At 36.2% G+C, this 18,615-nt stretch overlaps 1 protein-coding gene across 17 annotated transcripts in view; it reads left to right on the forward strand.

Annotated features, from left to right (window-relative positions):
* NEO1 (neogenin 1) overlaps positions 1-18,615 on the forward strand; it is a 241,339-nt gene that overhangs the window by 150,940 nt on the left and 71,784 nt on the right. The gene's annotated exons all lie outside the window — the stretch shown is intronic.

Raw genomic sequence — 18,615 nt, forward strand, 5'->3', positions numbered from 1 at the left:
TTTTTTTTTTTAATCCCTTCTGACAGCCTGTCATTTAACAGATGTATTTAGACTGTTTACATTTAATATGATTATTACTGTGGTCAGATTAATATCTACTGTGTTTCTGTTTTCTTACTATTCATTGCATTTTTGTTTCTTTCCCCTCTCTTTTTTCTGCCTTTTATGGTTTTGAGTATTTTATATGATTCTATTTCATCTCCTTTATTTGTGTGTCAGTTTTACTTCTTTTAATATTTTTTTAGTGGTTGCCCTAGATTTTACTATAAACATTCTAAACTAATTTAAGTCCATTTTCAAATAACACTATTAACACTTCACTTGTGCTACAAGTATTTTATAACAGTATTCCCAATTCCTCCTTCCCATCCCTTGTGTATTGTAGTCATTCATTTCACTTATCCATATTATTGCTCTAAGCAAATAGTTAGCTTTTAAATCAATCAAGAAAAATAAAAGATTTTTATCTTACTTCCATTTATTCCTTCTCTCACACTTTTCCTTTGTTTATGTAGACCCAAGTTTCTGGCCTATTTCATTTTTCTTCCTCCTGAAGACTTCCTTTTAACATCTCTTTCAGGGCAGGTCAGATGGCAGTGAATTCTCTGTTTTTGTTTGCTGACAAAGTGTTTCTTTCTCCTTTACTTTTGAAGGATAGTTTTGCTGGATATAGAATTCAAGGTTGGTGATTATTTTTTTTCTTTCAACACTAAATATTTCATTTTACTCTCTTACGTTCATTTTACTCTCTTATGTGGTTTCTGACAAGAAGTTCGTTGTAATTTTTATTGTTTCTCTGCTGGTAAGGTGATTTTTTTTTTTTCCCTCTGACTTCTTTCAAGAATTTCTCTTTCTCCATGGTTTTCAGCAGTTTGAATATATGTTTTAGGTATGAATTTTTAAAATATTTATCTTATTTGGTTTCTCTGAGCCTCCTGGATCTGTGGTTTGGTCTTTGTCATTAGTTTTTGGAAAGTTCTTGGGCATTATTTAAATATTTCTTCTGCTCCATTCTCTCTTTCTTCTGCATTTCAATTAGCCATATGTTATACTTTTTGATACTATCTTACAGTTTCTGGATTTTTTGTTTGTTTTGTTTTTTCCTCTTTTCATTTCAGTTTGGGAAGTTTTCTTCGACCTATCTTTAAGTTGACTGGTTCTTTCCTCAACCATATCAAGTCTACTGATGAAACTGTTGAAGGCATTCTTTTCTGTTACTGTATTTTATTTGTAGCGTTTCCTTTTGATTCTTAGAGTTCTGTCTATCTGCCTAGAGTTCTGTCTGTCTGCCTATGTATCTGTTCTTTTATGTTATCTGCTTCATGCATTAGAGCCCTTAGTGTATTAGTCATCGTTATTTCAAATTCCCTACCCAGCAATTCCAACATCTGTGTTCGTTGTTCTGAGGGTTGTTTTGTTTCTTCAGACTGGGTTTTTTCCTTGTCTTTTGGCGTGTCTTGTAATTTCTTGCTGAAAGTTGGGCATTTTGTATCAGGTAATGGGAACTAAGGTGAATAGGCCTTTAGTGTGAGAATTTATGTTAATCTTGTTAGGAGTTGAGTTGTGTTTAATGTTTGTTGTAGCTACAGGTAACACGCTTCAAATTTCAAGGCATACTTGGTTTTTTTTTGGCTTCTACTCTTGACTTTGAAACTTTCCTATTTTCTGTTCCTCAGAGAGAGTGTTTCTTGCAGTTCTTTCACCTGTAATCCACTGTTTTACCTGAGCCTCATTTGTGTGATGTTACGCTGTGGAGAAGGAGGACCATTATTTTATAATCTTTTGATTAAGTCTCAGATTTTAAGTGGGCCTGTGTCTCATGGCTGTGACCTTCACAGGTGTTTCTCTAGTGGTATAGCTTTTTCCTCCTTGCTTCCTTCCCTGCCTATAGTGTTCCCAGTCTACATGGAAGTTCTGTCCCATGTTGACTGTCGGTTGTTGTATTTCCCTCCCTCCCCTTAGGTGAAACAGGAAAGCTAGAAGAAGTTGGAGAGGGTAGAACTTCCTTTTCTCCAACTGGAATAAAGGTTTCAGAATTGTCCTCCAGCAAAATCTTTTCCTCTAGAAAGTAGGCTTTTGTTACGGAAAAGGCTCTCAGCATGTTTCACAATGGTTGGTTACTCCTTCACAGCCGCTGCCTGAGACAGGAGGGGATCTTTTTTGCATCCTCCTGGTGAGAACCTGGTAGAGTTCCTATAGGGAAGGCCCATAAAAATACTAAGACTGTGGCCCTTAGGAGTTTCTTTTTCTGACACTAGTCTCCTCTCAACCTCCAGCAATTCATCAGAATTACCGTTTAAGTGTTCCTACCAGTTTATGGCTCCAGTGACTTCTGATTCTTGTAAGCAGATCTTGGTTGCTGTATGTCATTGGATGCACCTGTCTCACCAGATTTGGGGGCAGCAGTTTGCCTTGTAATCTCGGAAAATCCAAGAAAAGTAATTCATTGTAAGTTTCCCCAGCTTTTTCGTGTTGTAAGGACAGGAATGATGACTTTCAAGCTCTTTATATGCCAGAACCAAAACCAGACATCTCTCCTGCATTTATTTTTATTTTCTAAGGTATCTAAAAGTTCTTAAAATAATGACTTATTCTTGTTTTATGGTATCCAAATTTTTAACGTCTTTTAAAGTTTTCTCCTGTTTGCCGATTTATTCTGTTCCCTTGATTATTACTTCTTGAGTTTCGTAAACTTCTTTCATTGTGTTATTTCCAGATGCTTTAGCTTTCTATACGTATTTATCTTTATCCTTATCTGCCTGTTGTTGACCTATGTAGAGTCTATTCAAAAAGTTTCTTCCTTGGGGAAGGGGTTTTAACATTTTAGATCAAGGGTAAAACCAGGGCAATATGTGACTTGGTGTGAGCAGAAGAGAAAACATATGTGGCCAAGGTATTTCCAAGATAGTTTTTTACTTAATTACCCACGTGTTTTCTCATGTCTTTAATCTGTGGAACATGTCTGGTCTTGCTCTTTCGTGCTCGTTTGAAAATTATTTTCTCCTCTGCGAGGTTTGGCTGTAGATTTTCTCTATTCTTTTGTTTTCACCAAACCACTTTCTATCTTTTAAGAATTCCTCAACATTTTAATTTTAAGGATGGCATATTTTCTTATTCAAGTGGTTTTTTCTGTAATTTCAAGGGATTTTGGTTGGAAGATATTTGGTAGATATGTGTGTTCAGCTCAACTTGTCCCAATATCTTTCAATTAACAAAATAGATCAATTATTACTATTGATAATAGTAAGTTAATATTAATTGAACACTTACTCTGTGCCAGGGAACATGCTAAATGCTTTTAATATATTATCTCTTTTAATCCTTACATCAACACAGTAAAGTGGACGTTGTTATTATTTGTATGTATACTTAAGAAAAATGAAGTTTAAAAACCACAGAATAACCTGCCCAGGATAACACATTTAATGTATGTGTGAGAACCAGGATATGAACCTAGCCTTTCTGACTGACAGGTCCATTTAAACACTGGTAATTCTGTGGACATATAGCTTCTACCCCACCAAGCTCAATTAAGTTCAGTTCCTTACTTACCTTACAGTTTATCACTTAAGTTGCTTTATTCATAAGATAAAATTCCCTCTACCAGGACCAAATCCTGTATATTTTTAAGATCCAGTTTTAAATGCCACCTCAGCTGCAGTGCTCTTGGCAATATTCCAGCAAAAATAGATCTTACTTTTTACTTCATTTTACATTTGTTTGATCTCCTTCCTAGCACTGTCTACTTCCTACTTTATATATAATATAGTCATTTGATGCATACAATTTCTTCTCTACTAAACTGTAAGACCACTGGGAAAAGGATTTGTGTCTTCTATCATTTGTGTCATTTATCTTTATGATTCCCAGCATTGCCTGATATGTACCATTTTGGTAAATATTATTAATAAATAATGTGTATTTATTCAGTTCAATTTGTGTCTTTATTTATAAATGGATCCTTTTAAATCAATTTCTACATCAGGGTTGTTGACTTATAAGTATTTGTGTGGATTTTATTTAGTATGAGTAGGGATCATGAGCATATCTGCTTTAATCCTGCTGTTGGGATTAATATTTATGAATATTCGGGAAATGACAAATAGTTTTAAAATTAATTAGAGGCTCCTCATTATACCGGTATGGATAAAGTTTTAGAATTAATTAGAGGCTCCTCATTATACCGGTATCGATCTGAATTTGCATAAATATATCAAGGAGATTCAAGATATTTGGGAGTTGTTTGAGTGTGAAATAAACCTTTTGATTTCTGCTTCTAGAAGTTAAATAATATGAATCATAATATGGAACATGATTCATAGATCAAAAGTGGCATCAAATAAATCATTGTTTCTGTCACAGTAAACCCAGAAGGAGAATTCTGGGTATTTGTGAATTCTTAAATTCATGTCACAATTTCACAAAGCAATTTGATTATAAAGTATCTTTTTAATAGTACATAACAATCAGATTGTACCATTTCAAACAAGTGATATGTTAAGCATAGAATCCTTGAGATTTATTGGGAAGACCATTTTTTACTGTTTCAGAAATTCATAGAACTTTAGAGTTACAAATTTTACCTATACAGTGATTGTTTTTACAGTCACCCTTAACTATTTTCCAGTGATAGGGAATTCTTTCTCACAAGACATCCGTCCCATTCTACTGTTGAATAGAATTTTATGTTTAAAAAATTATTCCTTACTTTCAACTAAAATCTGCCTCTATTTTTTAAAGCTGTACTTTGAACCTTTAGAATCTATAAAAATCTTAAGATTCTTCACACTAACTCCCAGGTGGGGCATCCAGCAGAATGGGATAGGGCAATAGGTAGCGGAGCTACAGCTATTTCTTTATATGAGTCTCTTGAAAGCAGATGTTTATAAATCAGATTGTGACAGTACAAGAGGATGCTGAGCCTAAGTCACCACCATTATGTAGCATTACTCCTTTGCTTTAGCTTTCTTTAATTCAATGTTATTATATTTTAAATTGGAAAATAACAGTGAATTGTATTAGTTTGAGAAGGGGGGAGAAATCTTTTTCTTATGATTCTCACTAATGAGCTTTCATGAAATATGCCTAATCTGTTGAGAGATACCATTGGGAACAACCAGTATACAGCCTTGAACTCATTATAACTGCCACATATTTTTCAGTGGCTCCTTTATGTGACAGATTACTCTCAGGAGCAAATAATTTGCAGCTCTTTTCACATTGTGTCAGTGTTTTTATTTTTAATAAAGTGTTGTGATTAATAGTCTCGTATAATTGTCGTTTCCCCAATTGAGTGTAAATGCTTCATTTGAATGTTTTTAATCTGAAGGAACAGATTGTTTTTTTATTGGACTCTCGTTGTTTTTCTATGCTTTCAAGATTTTTTGATTGCTTTGTTTGAGGTATCTACAGTGGGGGAAAATGAACTTCTCTGTTAGAATTGTGGAGTAGGACCCAGTAGAGAAATTTTAAGGATGAACACTGAGATACTTGAACATTCATACATATATTTTTATGATAATTTCAGAACAGGACAAGGACATATGGCAACTTCGATTGACTTTCCAATGGCAGTTATAAAAATAGCTTATCTCTTTGGCCCAATGGTACTATGGTGACATTACCTTATAGTTACTATCTGAAATGCCAGGATGCTTTCACTGTCATTTTTTTTTTTGGAGGCCAGACTTAATGTATAAGGTAAGACAAGAGGTGGAAGAAAAAGAATTATTGAAAAATTGAGAAATTATGAACTGCATTTTTACAAGAATCCAGTGCCTCATGCATCATTAGGACAGCTGTTTGTTGGTTTTGCTCTTGAAGTGGTGATACTTTTCATCCTGGTCACTCCTTCATCCACTCCCAGGAACCTGACTGGGATGAGAAGTATTTCCTGTAGCCATAGAACAATTTTGCTTTTGTTCAGGAATCCAGAGTGCAGGTTGGGCTTCATTAGCACAACCATTGAGTATTTCATTAACCCTATCCTGGGCCAACTACTGTGCTTATGGTGTAATGGAGTTGGAATTGTGGAACGTTATATGAATTCAAAACTACTTACTAATAAGAAAGCTTGAAGACCTATCTTGTGAAATTGAGTGTTGAATACATGTAACTTTTATTTGATAAAGCAAAGAAGTTGGGTGAAACTTTTAACAATTAGAGAAAAATAATTTGAGATTAATTTGAAAGTTGAATAGCATATGTTTACTTATAAACACACAAACATTTTGGCTTTTTTTGGCTAATAAGAGAATTACTTAGATTAGAATGTTAGGGGAAACTGCCTAGCTTTGTGTAGTTAAAAGTTTTTATTTTCACATAAATTAAATAAGTCCTCTTTATAAATTCAGCTTCAAAAGTTTTCTTTATGATGTAAATGTATATGTTAAAGTCCTTCATATCCCCACAATTACATATTTTTGTTCTTAAGTGTTTCCTTAGTTTTTATTTATTCAGTCACTGAGCAAATATTTATTGAATGTGTAGTAGATATTAGTTCCTGCAAAGGAAACAAATGAATACAACAATTAATGTAAAAATACATAAATGTTTCCTATAATGATCAGAGCTTAGAAATGCTTTTAATACAGTGGGTTTTTTAAATTACAGTTCTTTGAAAGGGTATTGATATAATGGTATTATTGTAATATTTTAAAAGTACTTGGAAGTTATACTTTTCTGAGTATGCATTCCAGAGTAACCAGTATTGGACTGGCCTTCCTCATGTAAACAACTAGAAAATTGGACAAAATAAATGTTTCTAGACATTTGAAAATATGCAGGACCATAATCCTTAAGAGATGACCCCCAGCTTTCTTCCTGGAAGCACTTTCCAGACTGGAGTACAGGGTTGGGAGAAGGGAGCAGGCAGGTTAGCAATCTCAGTGAGCTAAGGAGACAGAGAACAGAGTTTAGGGCTAGAAAGGTAGTGGAATTTGTGGGGCAGGCTGCTGGAGAGAAGAAAGATGTGCGAAGAAGCTCAAGAAAACTGTATAGGGTTCCCCTTGAGTCTTTTACTAAATACTAAGCTGCACATAAACAGAGCAAAACTCTCCACAGTCCAGACAAAGAACACCTACTAAGGAAAGAACAGCTACTGGAAAGCTGAAAAATTACTGGAGCATACACAGAGGTGAGAAATATTCACATTCTGTTCAACTAGAGTAGAGAGAGATCTCAAAACACACCAGGTATTCAGCAGATACTATAGAAAGGCTGTATTTTAAGAATAGGGCTAATACAGCTCTAGGTTCAAGCCTACTGTAGAACCATCCTAACAGCTTAAAACACACCTTGAAAGGAACAAGTTGGGTTAACTGCCTGCCAGAACAAAGTTCAACACTCTCCTTAAGAAAATGACAAAATTCAAACAACTAACAGGTAGCATACACAATGTCTAGCATATAGTCAAAATTAGTGGACTGGCCAAAAAAAAAAGGAAAATGAAATGTGAACCACAATCTGGAGAAAAGTCAATCAGTAGAAAACAAACCCAGAAATGGAAGACATGATGAAATTAGCAGACAAGGAATTTTAAAGCAGCTATTATAAATGTGTTCAAAGATATAAAGGAAAATATGAACCTAGTGAGGGAACAAACGGTAGTTCAGTAAAGAAATGGAAATGTAGGGCTTCCCTGGTGTCGCAGTGGTTGAGGGTCCGCCTGCCGATGCAGGGGACACGGATTTGTGCCCCGGACCGGGAAGATCCCACATGCTGGGGAGCGGCTGAGCCCGTGAGCCATGGCTGCTGAGCCTGCGCGTCTGGAGCCTGTGCTCCGCAACGGGAGAGGCCATGGCGGTGAGAGGCCCGCAAACCACACACACACACAAAAGAAATGGAAATGTAAAAAAGAACTAAATGGGAATTCTAGTATGGAAAAATATGATATCTGAAATAACGCTTGGAGGAGCAGAAGTTTGCCAGAATTAAGGAAAAGCAATGATGCTAACAAATATAAATTTCTCTTTTCAACTATCTTGTTGAACTGCGCCTAAAGGTTCATGTAAGTTAATGTTAATATAATCGCTGTTAACACAGCTCTACACAGAACATTCTTTTCATATAGCTCTGTACAAGCAGTATATAATTAATTTTAAATAGTTACATAATTGCAGTATAGGATAGTGAAATAAGCTCTTCTTAGTACCACATGTGAGAAATCATATGGCTTTTAGGTTACTGCTGGCTCTGTAGATTTAATCAGTGTGATATGGATGCCAGGAAGCTTTCTTAATTTTTATTACAATAACAAAAATATATAGTATCTTTGTGTATGTTTTGGCAACTTCATTTTGAGAGTTTATAAAAAGGTTCTGGAACCATATTATAAAGGGAACAGAAGAAAAAACTGGGAAAATTTGATCAAATAAGAGAACTACCCCCAAATACTTGCCAAAGTGGTCTTTGGAAATTCATTCATATTTGAAAATATGGTATTTTAAAAAGTGTTGAAAGCTCTGTTTATATAAATGGGCCTTTTTAAAAACTTTATTTTGAACTAACTTTAGAATTACAAAAATGTTACAAAGATTGTGCAGAGTTCTTATAGTCTTCACCAACTTCATCTAATGTTAACTTCTTATATAACTGTGATACTGTAACATCTTGTATAACTTTGATACTGTAAACAAAACTAAGAAAGACATTGGTTAACTATTAACCAGACTACAAAGTTTGTTCTGATTTCACCAGTTTTTCCACTAATGCCCTTTTTCTGTTCCAAATCCACTTTTGGATTGCATATTGCATTTAGTTGTCACATCTCCTTAGTCTCCTTCAATCTGCAAATGATCTTCAGTCTTTCCTCGTCTGTCCTACCCTTGACAGTTTCAAAAAGTATTGGTCAGGTATTTTGTGTAATGTTCTCAGTTTGCATTTGTCTGGTGTTTTCTCATGATTATATTAAGATACGGACTTTTTGGGGACAAATACTACAGAATTGCTGTGCCCTTTTCAATACATCCAAATCAGGGGTACATGATATCAATATGTCTTATTATTTGGTAATGTCAACTTGATCGTGTGGTTATGGTGGTTTCTGCTAGATTTCTCCATTGGGAAGTTATTATTTTTCTCTTTGTAATTAATAAATATTTTAGGTGTTACACCTTGAGATTGTGTAAATATCCTGTTTTCCATTTTGGGAGTAAAGCTTTTTAACTGCTGAACTTTATTATAGAATAATTGGGTAGCCAGTTTTTTTGTAACTGTTGCTGGGACCTCACCGGATAGCAGTATTTCTGAGTCTTCTCTGCTTCTGCTCAGTTTATCCAGAGAGGGATGCTTCAGTCTTCTACCTAGTGATAGTAAGCCTACCTGGTTGCCAACCTACTGGAACCTGTTGAGGAGGGAGATAGGCAGTTCCATGTTTTTAGTATGTGGTCTTAATCCCTCTGATGGTCTCCTCTGAGCCCACAGCCTCTCCGATTTAGTTTCTCCTGAGTGTAAACCTCCCATCTTCAGGGGTGAGTTGGAGGTTTAAAAGCTCTTAAGTTCTCTACCTCCACATCATCCCTGTCTTCTGAAGTGCTGCCAGTTCCTCAAGGTCGGTTGGTTTGAGTCTCATCACTGTGTCCCTCTGGAGGCACTTACCTTGACTTTGCTCCATTAATTAATTTACTTCTCTTCTCTCTCCCTTCTTTTTTCATATATTTTGGGTTGGGATTACAGATATCACTCAGTTTCGTCCAAAATGGAGTTTGTGTTCCTCTTTCTTGTCCTATTTGTTGTCTGGGGTATTTTAATAAAGTGGTGGACCCAGAAACGTATTTGACCCTTTGTCCTAAAACTGAAGCCAAAATAACCTTCATCTCTCAGCTTTCACATTTACAAACCTTTGGCTTGACATTTTCACTTTTAGGAATTTGTCTTACAGAAATGTGTATACCTGTACACAAAGATACATGTATAAGAAAGTTTACAGAAACATTGCCCATAGTAGCCTCAATTAATTAAACAGCATAAATGTAAGCAACATAAAGAAATGATGAATAAAATTGTGATGTATTTGTATTTTAGAATAATATGCAGCAGTTGAGAATATTCAGGTCTGTTTATATATACTAATGGGAAGCTCTTAAAGACACATTATATCATACAGCAGTTTGGAAAGCAACATGTTTGGTATAATTTCATTCTCATACTTATGTGTATGTATAAGTGTATCATGAAAAGGAAAATATTTGGAAGAACATGCACCAGACTTTTAACAGTGGTATTTTGGAGATGATGAAAAGTGAAACTTTGATTCTTATACTTTGTATATTTATGTAATGTATTAAATAACTTTTATAACAAGCTTATTATCGCATTTTGATTTTTAAATAAAAACATATGAAATAGATTATCTACCGAAGCAGTTGAACAATGACTGGAGGTTTTCAAGCAGGGGCTCTTGTAAAGGATCTCTCTGCTAGGTACTAGCTCACGTATCATTTAGTTCAGGATTGCCCAAACTGGATTACTGTTTGGGGGAAAAGGGATTTCATGATCGAATAAGAATGAGAAATCCAGGTTAACAAACTGAACCGGTTTTTCTCCTACAAAATTGCTGTGAGTCTTCAACATGCTGATAAGCATGGCCAATCTCCACAATCTTCCAAATATGATTGTTTCCACAAAGAAATGCTCTGTGGAACCGTACTTGTGATCACATCGCTGTTATGTTTAGAGCAATAAGCACCATGTAAATCTGACTCAGTTCTGAACACTGAATTCTGAATAATGCTGCTGTGAATGTTCTTGGGGAATACAAAGTAATTCCTTTACACAAGGAAATGTGGGGGCAGCAAAAGAGACATTTTCCCCAAGATACTTTCTTAACTTCTGAAGGAGTTCAGAAGATTTTGAAAGAAGTTCTAAAACTAATCTGTCTTCAAAGAAATATTATGAAAAAGAAACAAATTTTTAAAACAAGTCTTGAAAATTTCAAAACAGTTTCAAAAGAAAACTTAAATGTGCCTGCTCACAGCTCACTTGGCTGGTATGAGTGGGTGTCAAGTTAGGATAACTGGATCCACTTAACCGAGAGCAGCATGCCCAGCACAGAATTTAATGATCTCTACCTAGAAACTGTTTTAAGTGCATAGATCTACTGGTTAAGCTCATAATTATAATCTACTAGAAGTGACACTTTGTCACAGATCTAATGTATCATTAAACTGGAGCCATCAACCACAGTGTAGCTGGATTTTGAAAGTGATTTCTCACTTTCAAATGAAAAGTGACAAATCCTTTTATTTTCAAATGAAAAATGAAGAGTAGCTCTGATGATTAATTCAAGTAACAAAAAGCTAGATCAGGAGAAACATAATCCTTCAGGATCTCACATAGATCACTTCAGTTAGTTCCACTTAAGAGCTGATTGAGATCATTAGGTATCAGTGAAAGTGCCAGCGTGAAGCTACTGCCAAGCGTTTGAGCAGCAGGTCAAAGCTAACAGCATTTTTGATGTTCAGATTTTCAAGGTATAATACCGTTTCTCAAACAAATTTCCCAGTTGTCTTTGACTCGAGTCCGATTTACATGTTGTTCATCGCTCTAAACCTAGTAGTGGTGTGAACATAGGTACAGACCTGGAAAGTCCATTCTTGTTCAGTAACCAGGCAAACCTAGAGCACAGCATGTCCTGGAAATGAGACTGGAAAGCTGGTTGGGACCAATCTGTAGAGGACCTTGAACACTGTGCTGAGGCGTTTGGACTTTATTCTGTAGGTAGTTTGGGGAAGTGATGTGATCATCAGAACTTTTTCTTTCTTTTTTTTTTTTTTAGCATGTTTTATGTTTATTAAGCAAATATTATACAAGTGAAACATGAGCATATTGTCATAGAAAGAAATGAAACAATTAAGTACAGCAAAACCAAGAAATCCCCTTTTCCATATCTCTTGAACTCTTCTTAAAGATAACCACTGCCAAGAGTAGAGTGTTCATTGTTTTCCCCCACTGAGGCATTTACATATGTGTGTATTTATGTCTTCGGTGTCATATGGGAAAATCTACCTGTGAGATAATATTATCCATGCTGCTCTGGAACTTCCTTTTTCACTTAAGCAAATGAGTTGATGGTAAATCTAGTGTTGACATGTGGATCCTACCTCATCCAATTTTACAGCTTCACCATGTTCCTTGGGAAGGTAGCCTTTTAAATTACTTAACCACGTCTCTGTTGATGGACATTTAGGATGTTAGCAACTTTGCTGTTACCAACAACATGGAAATTGAACATCACTGCATCTTTCGGCACAAGTGCAAGTATTTCTTTAGCATAAATTCCTGGAAGGATTTATCATTTCTAGTTTGATAGAGGGTCGCAACTCACCTTCCTAAAAGTCAACACCAATATACTTTTCACATTAACTCTTTTAGATTTTTTTTTTTTTTTTTTGCTCATTCTTGAAAGTCTTTTCTATCATCAGTGTTTTTACTCTGGCAATTGGATGAGGCCACCCAGCAATATATCTCATGCTTTCACTGCTCCCCAGTAATTTCTATTACTTATTGATCAGAAAAGTCAAAAGATAAAGCTTCCTCCTCAGTTTTCATCTCTCCAGACTTGGGACTATTAGTAAAATTTCTCAGGTTTATGGCTCTTCACCAGAATGGTTTCTAGGGATTGAAACAGACATAGGAGCAGTCAAGTTTATCCCCAGCTCTGCTCAAATTGAATTAGGTCTCCTCTCTTCTTCTTTCCTGCCTCCCTCCCTCCCTCCCTCCCTTCCTTCCTTCTTTCCTGATACATTTTGTAATGGGAGAGAGGTGGCTTGTTTCTTAATTTTTACTCATTTCTTTAGGTATTGGCAAAGAGGTTTTCTGTGAAGAAATTTCAATCTTAAGGCAGAAGTCGAGTTGATTCTTTTCTGTGAATGCAGTGGTCTTTTTGATCATCACTGACAATATTAATTTTACTTACTGAAAAGTGTTTTTTGCTGGTTTTGTTTCTTTTTGCAATTTTACCTGTGGATATTGTTCCTTCTTTTAATGCAATTAAGTATCGATCTTTCCTGGTGGTTCAAAGCAGGTTAACCAAATGTTATTACGGATGTTTGACTATTTTCTAACCTACAAAAACAGCGAATTCATATTTTGCAAGGCTTGTAAGACCCTCTTTTTCTCTGCCTATGCTTTTCTGTGTAGTTTGGTCACCGATAGGGTTACCGGGTGGGGTGGACTGGCCCCTTGTGAACCAGAACCTCTGAGGGCTTCCCACTGCTGGGCCACACCGCAAGCAGTGTGTGGGGGAGGGGCAGAGGGAGGAGGTTGAGCACTGCTTCCCATTTCAGCACCCTGAGGAATTACTCCTCCACTTTTTATACCCACCTGTTGACTGTGGCACTGGGACTACACGGGACCACGCTTATCTCTGCGACAGTGTCTCCTACAACAGGGGTCCCCAACCCCTGGGCCGTGCAAGGCAAGCTTCATCTGCCCCTCCGCATCACTCACATTACTGCCTGAACCATCTCCTCCCAACCACCCGCCCCCCTTCCGTGGAAAAATCGTTTTCCACAAAACCAGTCCCTGCTGCCAAAAAGTCTGGGGACTGCTGCCCTACAGCATGTTGGGTAGCACTTGGCTCCCTGGATCTATTCTTCTGTCTTGCTTTCATGCATTCTGCAACATTTCTGATCTACTTGTTACACTTGTTACACTTTTTTCTTTATTTTTCCTCCCCATAAGGTAATGAGCATGCTCACTTTACTATATTGATCTAAATTCTCATGAATGATTTTAAGGAATAATTACTGACTCAAGAAATGGTAGAAAATCTGAATATAACAACCATGATTTTTTTAAATTGTTGATGAATATCCTTCCCCATTAGGGCTCCAGATCTGAATTGCTTTATGGATAATTTTTATATTACTCTCATATAAATTATTTATACTCTTGCAAAGCACGGAAAAAATAGAGAATTTCTCGTGTCCTTTTAGAAAGCCAGCTTAATCGTAATAAAAACACCTGACCAAAACTGAATACAATAAAAGTTTAGCCTCTTGAATGAACATAGATATAAGCATTCCAAACAAAATCTTAGCAAAACACATACAGTGGCAAAATAAGATAATAACAACAATACATTACCAAGGAGGTGAGTATGAGTACATTTCAACATTAACACAAATTGATGTAACATAAAATATTACATCACAGAAAAAAACCCCAAAAGAACAGGTATCTCAGTATCTATAAAAGGCCTTAAACAAAATCTCATTTATAATTAAAGTGTATTTTTTTTAACATCTTTATTGGAGTATAATTGCTTTACAATGGTGTGTTAGTTTCTGCTTTACAACAAAGTGAATCAATTATACATATACATATATCCCCATATCTCTTCCCTCTCGCGTCTCCCTCCCTCCCACCCTCCCTATCCCATCCCTCTAGGTGGTCACAAAGCACTGAGCTGATCTCCCTGTGCTATGCGGCCGCTTCCCACTAGCTATCTGTTTTACATTTGGTAGTGTATATATGTCCATGCCACTCTCTCACTTTGTCCCATCATACCCTTCCCCCTCCCCATATCCTCAAGTCCATTCTCTAGTTGGTCTGCGTCTTTATTCCTGCCTTGCCCCTAGGTTCTTCATGAACATTTTTTTTGTTGTTTTTTAGATTCCATATATATGTGTTAACATACGGTGTTTGTTTTTCTCTTTCTGACTGCCTTCACTCTGTATGACAGACTCTAGGTCCATCCACCTCACTAAAAATAACTCAATTTCGTTTCTTTTTATGGCTGAGTAATATTCCATTGTATATATGTGCCACATCTTCTATATCCATTCATCTGTCAGTGGACACTTAGGTTGCTTCCATATCCTAGCTATTGTAAATAGAGCTGCAGTGAACATTTTGGTGCATGACTCTTTTTGAATTATAGTTTTCTCAGGGTATATACCCAGTAGTGGGATTGCTGGGTCATATGTTAGTTCTATTTTTAGTTTTTTAAGAAACCTGCATACTATTCTCCATAGTGGCTGTATCAATTTACATTCCCACCAACAGTGCAAGAGGGTTCCCTTTTCTCCACACCCTCTCCAGCATTTATTGTCTGTAGATTTTTTGATGATGGCCATTCTGACCGGTGTGAGATGATATCTCATTGTAGTTTTGATTTGCATTTCTCTAATGATTAATGATGTTGAGCATTCTTTCATGTGTTTGTTGGCAATCTGTATATCTTCTTTGGAGAAATGTCTATTTAGGTCTTCTGCCCATTTTTGGATTGGGTTGTTTGGTTTTTTGATATTGAGCTGCATGAGCTGCTTATCAATTTTGGAACTTAATCGTTGGTCAGTTGCTTCATTTGCAAATATTTTCTCCTATCTGAGGGTTGTCTTTTCATCTTGTTTATGGTTTCCTTTGCTGTGCAACAGTTTTTAAGTTTCATTAGGTCCCATTTGTTTATTTTTGTTTTTATTTCCCTTTCTCTAGGAGATGGGTCAAAAAGGATCTTTCTGTGATTTATGTCATAGAGTGTTCTCCCTATGTTTTCCTCTAAGAGTTTGATAGTGTCTGGCCCTACATTTAGGTCTTTAATCCATTTTGAGTTTATTTTTGTGTATGGTGTTAGGGAGTGTTCTAATTTCATTCTTTTACATGTAGCTGTCCAGTTTTCCCAGCACCACGTATTGAAGAGGCTGTCTTTTCTCCACTGTATATTCTTGCCTCCTTTGTCAAAGATAAGGTGACCATATGTGAGTGGGTTTATCTCTGGGCTTTCTATCCTGTACCATTGATCTATATTTCTGTTTTTGTACCAGTACCATACTGTCTCGATTAGTGTAGCTTTGTAGTATAGTCTGAAGTCAGAGAAGCTGATTCCTCCAGCTCCGTTTTTCTTTCTCAAGATTGCTTTGGCTATTTGGGGTCTTTTGTGTTTCCATACAGATTGTGAAATTTTTTGTTCTAGTTCTGTGAAAAATGCCAGTGGTACTTTGATAGGGATTGCATTGAATCTGTAGATTGCTTTGGGTAGTATAGTCATTTTCCCAATGTTGACTCTTCCAATCCGAGAACATGGCATATCTCTCCATCTATTTGTATCATCTTTAATTTCTTTCATCAGTGTCTTATAATTATCTGCATACAGGTCTTTTGTCTCCTTAGGTAGGTTTATTCCTAGATATTTTATTCTTTTCATTGCAGTGGTAAATAGGAGTGTTTTCTTAACTTCACTTTCAGATTTTTCATCATTAGTGTATAGGAATGCCAGAGATTTCTGTGCATTAATTTTATATCCTGCTACTTTACCAAATTCATTGATTAGCTCTAGTAGTTTTCTGGTAGCATCTTTAGGATTCTCTGTGTATAGTATAGTATCATGTCATCTGCAAACAGTGACAGCTTTACTTCTTCTTTTCCATTTGGATTCCTTTTATTTCTTTTTCTTCTCTTATTGATGTGGCTAAAACTTCCAAAACTATGTTGAATAAGAGTGCTGAGAGTGGGCAACCTTGTCTTGTTGCTGATCTTAGTGGAAATGGTCTCAGTTTTTCACCTTTGAGAACGATGTTGCCTGTGGGTTTGTCATATATGGCCTTTATTATGTTGAGGTAAGTTCCCTCTCTGCCTACTTTCTGGAGGGTTTTTATCATAAATGGGTGTTGAATTTTGCTGAAAGCTTTCTCTGCATCTATTGAGATGATCATATTGTTTTTCTCCTTCAGTTTGTTAATATGGTGTATCACATTGATTGATTTGCATACATTGAAGAATCCTTGCATTCCTGGAATAAACCCCACTTGATCATGGTGTATGATCCTTTTAATGTGCTGTTGGATTCTGTTTGCTAGTATTTTGTTGAGGATTTTTGCATCTATGTTCATCAGTGATATTGGCCTGTAGTTTTCTTTCTTTGTGACATCTTTGTCTGGTTTTGGTATCAGGGTGATGTTGGCCTCCTAGAATGAGTTTGGGAGTGTTCCTCCCTCTGCTATATTTTGGAAGAGTTTGAGAAGGATAGGTGTTAGCTCTTCTCCAAATGTTTGATAGAATTCACTTGTGAAGCCGTCTGGTCCTGGACTTTTGTTTGTTGGAAGATTTTTAATCACAGTTTCAATTTCAGTGCTTGTGATTGGTCTGTTCATATTTTCTGTTTCTTCCTGGTTCAGTCTCTGAAGGTTGTACATTTCTAAGAATTTCTCCATTTCTTCCAGGTTGTCCGTTTTATTGGCATAGAGTTGCTTGTAGTAATCTCTCATGATCCTTTGTATTTCTGCAGTGTCAGTTGTTACTTCTCCTTTTTCATTTCTAGTTCTATTGATTTGAGTCTTCTCCCTTTTTTTTTTTTTGATGAGTCTGGCTAATGGTTTATCAATGTTATCTTCTCAAAGAACCAACTTTTAGTTTTATTGATCTTTGCTATCGTTGCCTTCATTTCTTTTTCATTTATTTCTGATCTGATCTTTATGATTTCTTCCCTTCTGCTAACTTTGGGGGTTTTTTCTTCTTCTTGCTCTAATTGCTTTATGTGTAAGGTTAGGTTGTTTATTTGAGATGTTTCTTGTTTCTTAAGGTAGGATTGTATTGCTATAAACTTCCCTCTTAGAACTGCTTTTGCTACATCCCATAGGTTTTGGGTCATTGTGTTTTCATTGTCATTTGTTTCTAGGTATTTTTTGATTTCCTCTTTGATTTGTTCAGTGATCTCTTGGTTATTAAGTAGTGTATTGTTTAGCTTCCATGTGTTTGTATTTTTTACAGATTTTTTCCTGTAATTGGTATCTAGTCTCATAGCGTTGTGGTCGGAAAAGGTACTTGATACGATTTCAATTTTCTTAAATTTACCAAGGCTTGATTTGAGACCCAAGATATGATCTATCCTGGAGAATGTTCCATGAGCACTTGAGAAGAAAGTGTATTCTGTTGTTTTTCGATGGAATGTCCTATAAATATCAATTAAGTCCATTTTGTTTAATGTATCATTGAAAGCTTGTGTTTCCTATTTATTTTCATTTTGGATGATCTGTCCATTGGTGAAAGTAGGGTGTTAAAGTCTCCCACTATTATTGTGTTACTGTTGATTTCCCCTTTATTGCTGTTAGTATTCGCCTTACTTATTGAGGTGCTCCTATGTGGGTGCATAAATATTTACAATCGTTACATCTTCTTCTTGGATCGATCCCTTGATCCTTATGTAGTGTCCTTCTTTGTCTCTTGTAATAGTCTTTGTTTTAAAGTCTATTTTGTCTAATATGAGAATTGCTACTCCAGCTTTATTTTGATTTCTCTTTGCATGGAATATCTTTTTCCATCCCCTCCCTTTCAGTCTGGATGTGTCCCTAGGTCTGAAGTGGGTCTCTTATAGACAGCATATATACGGGTCTTGTTTTTGTATCCATTCAGCCAGTCTGTGTGTTTTGGTTGGAGCATTTAATCCATTTACATTTAAGGTAATTATCGATATGTATGTTCCTATTCCCATTTTCTTTTTGTTTGTTTGTGTTTTTTGGCGGTACGTGGGCCTCTCACTGCTCTGGCCGTTCCCGTTGCAGAGCACAGGCTCCAGACGCGCAGGCCCAGCAGCCATGGCTCAGGGGCCCAGCCGCTCCGTGGCATGTGGGATCTTCCTGGACCACGGCACAAACCCGTGTCCCCTGCATCGGCAGG

The sequence above is a fragment of the Pseudorca crassidens genome, chromosome 1 (genome assembly GCF_039906515.1).
Source record: "Pseudorca crassidens isolate mPseCra1 chromosome 1, mPseCra1.hap1, whole genome shotgun sequence".
NCBI lineage: Eukaryota > Metazoa > Chordata > Mammalia > Artiodactyla > Delphinidae > Pseudorca > Pseudorca crassidens.